A 6,336-nucleotide genomic window follows, 5' to 3' on the forward strand; every position below is an offset into this window, starting at 1 on the left:
AATATCACAACACAACAACTAATGCAGTCAGTGACTGGATGACATGACAGGACCTTGATCAGCTGGATCAGAACAAAGTCACCTCAACACGTTTGGATCGCTTCACCATCAACACATGACAATACTGCAGCATCAGTGAACACTCAGGACTCATCATACAGAGAAATATTTACACAATCATTTATATTTACACAATAACTGAGTCTGTTTTACAGCCGCTGGTTCCTCAGAGGATCAGATGGAAGATTTGAGCTGATGGTAAACTACAAGATGTTCTTTACAAACGCTCATTTCTGGACCACATTCAATCTTCAGGATGTTTCTGAGACGTGTAACAACTTCATGTTTCCAGCAGGTTAAAGTGTGGTTGTGTTTGCTGAAGCTGGATTTGGTTAGTGTTGTTTTTGGCAGCCATTTTAGATTTAGTCTCAGTCTTTCAGACTAAAATCAGTCCTTCCAGAAAAAACACAGATTTTTTTTGTGATTGTTGCTGGCAAAAATCCTTGATTATGTGGTTTTCTTAAAAAATGCGATGGAATGTGCGGGATATTTATGCAATTTTATGCAGTGAAATTGCGGGAACTTGCAAAAATTGCAGTTTGATAATAAAAAGAGAAAAAAAAGTGATTCCCCCAACACCCTGTTCTCACCAGGCTACTGCCTTAATGTAAAGAGTAATTTCTTATTACTTCCTATGATAAGCAGCAAACTACATCACAGAAAGTGCTGGAATATTTTAGTTCTTGTTTTATTTCAGACCTTAATAAACACATGGCTCAAACTTACAAAACATTGATGAGTCAAACAAGTTCTGTAGCTTTACAAAAGGAATATGCTACAACTTCTGTAAATATGAATAAATAAAATATAAATAAATAAAATGTGCTTCCTGTTTTACAGAGGTAGCTGTACAAAACAGACATCTTCTGTTAAAATAAATGCTTCCAATGGACAAAGTGCTTCTCTTACTGTACTGTACATTTACATATGACTAACATACTTACAACTGTAAGGTTACTGAAACTAGTATGATTTTTTGTTAGCAGATGAGACTGATTTGCAGGCTTCATCATGGCTTCATCATGGCTTCATCGCGGAGTTTGCAGCTTTTGATGATGTTCACGTTGCGTAATTAAGTCACTTCGTAATGTTCCCATGGCAACAGGGGAAAATGGCTGCTCTTGTGTGAAGGAAACGCAACATTTTTCAACTTTCTGCTGAGATATGTGACTTTTTTTGCAATGAAAATGCAGAGATTATGAAATCATGCAAGCCCCGCATATTTTGCACGGAAATCGGCAATTTATGCGGCGAAAGTGCGGCGTATTTGAAAAAAAATGCAGCCCCCGCATAAATATGTGGACTTTGGCTGATTATGCAGTGAATTATGTGATCGCGTAATCGCGTTTTCTGGAGGGACTGAAAAATGCTGAACTTGTAGGTCTGCTATTTTCACAACTTAAGTGTGACACTCTTGTTATTGTTTACCGTGTGGTTTTGTACACTTAAATTGTTCAATTAAAAAAAAAAAAAAAGTGACAATGATTTTGTCTTCAAAATAAGAGCTGTACATTGCATCCCATTGGATTTAGAACTGGGGTCTTGGCGGGGGGCTTTTAATTTGAAAGTAGCGACCGTTAGTAGCTTGCTGCTACAACAAGCAGACAACGAAGAAGACAAAGACAGAGATCCAGGAGACGCTGCATCTCCTGGATCTCTGGGGCTGTACAGCTGCTACATGAACATGAAGCAGGAATGTCTGACAGACCACCACTAACATTTACGTCCATTCTCGTCTCATCATGTTTTAGTCATCACAGAGCCATGTTTATCTCGTCATGGTTCTGGTGCAGCTGGTTCTGGTGCAGCAGGTTCTGCGCGGCTGGTTCTTCAGAACTGCTGAAGCGCGGCTGCTTCTTCACTGCTGTGATGAAGATGATGATGAAGGTCGTCGTCTCCTCCTCTGTTGTTTGGTTCCTCAGGGTTTCACTTCAGAGTCATTTGTCATCATCTCTGCTTCTCTCTTCTTCTGAAACTCTGTGAGAACATGAAAACAACAGATTTGTTACATGTATCTATCATGTATTCAGTGTGTTTCATCCTCTGGAGGACAACAGACAGACAGTCAGCACACAGAACTTCACATTTCTGACAGAAACTGAATGAACTCTGGTTTCTGTCACATTTATCATCCACAAACCAAAACACGTCCAGATGTTGAGAGTCAGCAGTGATGAAGAAGTTCTGACTTCTTTGACTTGAGTAAAAGATCCAATTTCTCAGTGTAGAAACACTTAAATACAAACTGGTCCTGAAGTCCAGCAGCAGAAGTGTGACGAGGCAGTGAGACTGTAGACGATGAGCTTCAGTCTGCAGGACCAGTTGTGTCATTGTTGGTCGATACGCTCGTAAACATGAACTGGACATGTAAATAAAATGCTGCAGAGCAGAACATTGTAACTTACAGGTCTTTAAACATGTCATCAGGATCAGAACCAGAACCACAGCAGCAGCAGCAGCAGCACAGACGCTGGGAATGTGACTTCTTGCTGTCCTGACCGCCTCCGTCTCTGCAGCATCTGAAGGAAAAACAAAGAGAGGCCAGAAAACTGAATCAAAGATTATCTCAGATTATCTACTCACAGATACAGAACGTGTAACAAACAGTTCTGGAGAATATTTAAAAGACAAATACCAGGACTGTCTGGCTCGGTCACGTCTGCCACTGCAGGTCCAGATGTGCTGGTACTGGTCCGGTTCTGTTGGTCTTCTCTTACTGTTTCAAATGAAAGATAAAGAAAACAAGACACACGTTTCTTCATCATCTGCAGTTTCACCATCTGATGAATCGATCTGCACAATATGAACTGAGCGTCTCACCAACAGTGACGTCAACAAGACCAGCGACTCTCAGCTGTGGGACAAAGATTTTGTACCGTCCGCTGTCAGACGGGTCCACTGAGGAGATCCGGAGAGTGATGGTTCCGTTCTTCAGGTCTTCATGGTTGAGAGTCGTCCTGCCTTTGTACTGATCCATCTGATCAGTCAGGAAGTCCTGTTGGTGTCGATACGCGTGGACGACATCTCTGCCCAGATGTTTGAGGTCCGGTCTCGTTACATCCAGCGGTTTAGCAGACAAGTCGACCCGCGGATCAACTTGACACTGTAGAACCAGGTCGCCCCCTCCTGCTGTCAGGGCCCGGTTCTGACAGGAGACATGATGCTCTCCTGTGGAAACAATCATCACAGTGACAGTGTTACAACCTCTGGAGGACTGAATGTGACGTTCAGGGCTGCAACTAACAAACACGTCAATTTGCTCCCTCTCTCCCCAAAGTCACCAGACTCCATTTACAGAAGCAGTGATTTTATCATCTTTAAACATTTGTTTTGATTTGTTTCCCATCAAGATCCATAAATTATTCCCTGAGAAATGAGAACAGCACTCAGTAAACAGCAAACCTACATCGAGACCCAACAGTGTCTGTTTTTCACATCAATGGCTGGCACCATTGACCAGACCAGCAATAACAACTCGCACCACAACACACATTGTTCACAATCACACCTGCTCTAAATAAAGCTGAAAGCTAAAGACAGTCGAGCCAGCGTCTCCTAACCTCAGCAATAACAAACATAAACACCCTTTAAATAAGACGTACTGGTTGATCTTAATGCGCTGAATGATCTCCGAGTACACACGAGTTTAAATACATAAGAACTTTTTACAAAAGCTTCTCAAAGTTCTTTAAAGATGCACCTTTTATTTTGGGGGAAGAAATGTTAGTAAGTAGAGAAAGATCTTCACTGACTGATTCTGTTTTTCTGCCTAAAACAAACTTATACTGTTTCACTTTGTTTACATGTGGCGGACCCTGCCACTTATTTAAGATTCATACAGTGTTCTGGGAGCTTATTTTCCTCCGAGAACAGCTTGTTTATTCAGTTATGGAGATAAATACATATGAGTTTGTACTATTACCTCATTATTGTTGTGAATATTACAGTTTGAAGTTCTTCTCCAAAACTACAAAGTGCCACTTTAATGAGCACACAAATGTTATTATACTCAGATCTTCATGTGTTTACATAATGTGACAGTGATATTCTAATTAATTTACACATTTACACGGTCTGATTTGTTTTTTTGACAACTGTTGCTTTTAACCTGGTTTATGTATTTTGATTTTCTAATTTTGCCTAACCCTAACCTTCTAATGGAGGCAATACATATTTCAGAGTTTGTGTTATTACCTCATTCATATTGTAAATATTACAATTCTCTTCTAAAACTACTTCCTGCACCTTAAAGTCTGAATGCAGGTTTAGGCCCATGACGTCATACTAGGTGCCACTGTAAACTAACTTAACATACAAAGCTTTAAAATGTCACTCAGCACAACCAAACAAACAGCTCAGTTTGTTAGAATGACTTCTTTTTCCAAACATGTCTGAAAGTGTTTCTGTGAATCAAAGCACAAACAGCAGTCATGTAGAAACATTCTGTACATGTTCAACACCTTCACCCTCACAATCACATCTGTTGTTTACATCAGGGAGAAAACAACGAATAATGTCTTTAACAGGATAACATCCATGTACAAGAAACTGTGATTCTATTTTGAATTACATATTTATGAGGCAAGAGAAAAGCAGCACCCCGTCGTTTGATCTAAACTAGCTCAACTACGCTAAAACGCGGATTTTTTACAAGTCACCACAGTTAAAGTTCTCCAGACTCGAGACGTCAACTTACCCGCAGCCAGCGCTGGAATAATCAGTAAAGTCAGAAGTGTCGAGATCATTATTGAATAAACGATCCGCCGAATTCTAAAATGTCTGTCGACGATTTCGCGGAATTTCTTTTGGTCTCACAGTCAGTCGACTAAACCCGGAAATACAAAAACACGAGTTGAATACCCCGCGCTCAATTTAAATCCATGAGAGGAGTTTCTCCCCCCCCCCAAAAAAAGAGAGGAGTTTTTCCGCATGATTTCAGGCACGAGGAGTTATGATTGGTTAGTATGGCGACGGGAACAAGTTGCAGCCAATAGCAGCACAGTGGGGCGGGTCTTGTCGAGGACATGCACCATGACGCTCCCGGAGGGTGGAGCGGGTGTTTTAAAGGTCCACATCTGTCCCAGAACAGCACGACTCAATTACATTAAGACTCAGTACCGTTCCTGCTGAATACGTAACACTACATCAATGATTGTTACGGACATTGTATGATTATAACGTACTTCGCTTGGTGAATTCACCACCACACCCCTACTACTTATTGTCAGAATGGTACGGTCCAGACAGAGAGCTCCTTCACTGTAAAGTCACTCCGGCTGTTTTTAATTCATTTTTTTCATGATTAATTTTTCGTTCTGTTACATGTTTTCTGTTCTTTTTCCTCAATGCATAAGAAAACCTAACGCATTCACAACAGCCCTGCAATAATTCTGCAAAAATTAAAGCTGTTAAAACTGTTTTAGACGTCTTAGCATCAACTATATGGTCATTTTGAGACTATTTTAAACAGACTCCATGTGTAATGTAAGCACGAAAAAATTTCATTTTTACTTTACTTCAACAATAATATAGATTAGAAACAAATTACATAAGAAATACTAATCACAGAGTCATGCAATGCAAAACGTAGTCAAAATGCAATGCAATATTTTTAACAGAGTTATAAAGTAGGATTTATTACAGGACTCTTACTTTAGACTGTAACTGACTTTAGCTTCGTTTACCCAATAAATCGGAAACTGGGGCAGTGCAGCATTTTGTGACCCTGACACTTAATTAATATGTTTTCAGGACTCTCAGGTGAACGATGATGCTAAAACAAAACGAATAGTAACCTGATAAACTTCAAAACAAGGAAATTAAGTTTTATCCATCCACAGCACATGATGAACAACATTCATTAATTTGAAGCACATAATAAGTTTTACTAAATGAAATAAAAGCATGGGTCTAAAATGGGTCAAACTAGCTGCATTATCCTCTACATTTATATTTACATACACATTAAAGTCAGACCCTGTTGTACATTTGTTAAAAGCCACCAAACACTCAGTTTTATAGCATTAAATTAGATTTTTTTTGTTACCTGGAGTGAAACTTCATCTTCGTCCTCATGCTGAGAGAAACTTTCTGTCAGCTCAAACGCTGCCGCCACATCCGGGTCACGTGCTCTAATGTGACACCCCCTTCTTCACTTTCCCGCGGTTTTTGGGGCTCCGGCAACTCTCAGTGGCTGAGGAGAACCGCGGGAGTTTCAAGAGTGTATTTTTTGGCGCCATAAATGTAACCAGTGACCACATGCTGAGGGAGGCGCTC

The sequence above is a fragment of the Sparus aurata genome, chromosome 1, assembly GCF_900880675.1.
Source record: "Sparus aurata chromosome 1, fSpaAur1.1, whole genome shotgun sequence".
Lineage (NCBI taxonomy): Eukaryota > Metazoa > Chordata > Actinopteri > Spariformes > Sparidae > Sparus > Sparus aurata.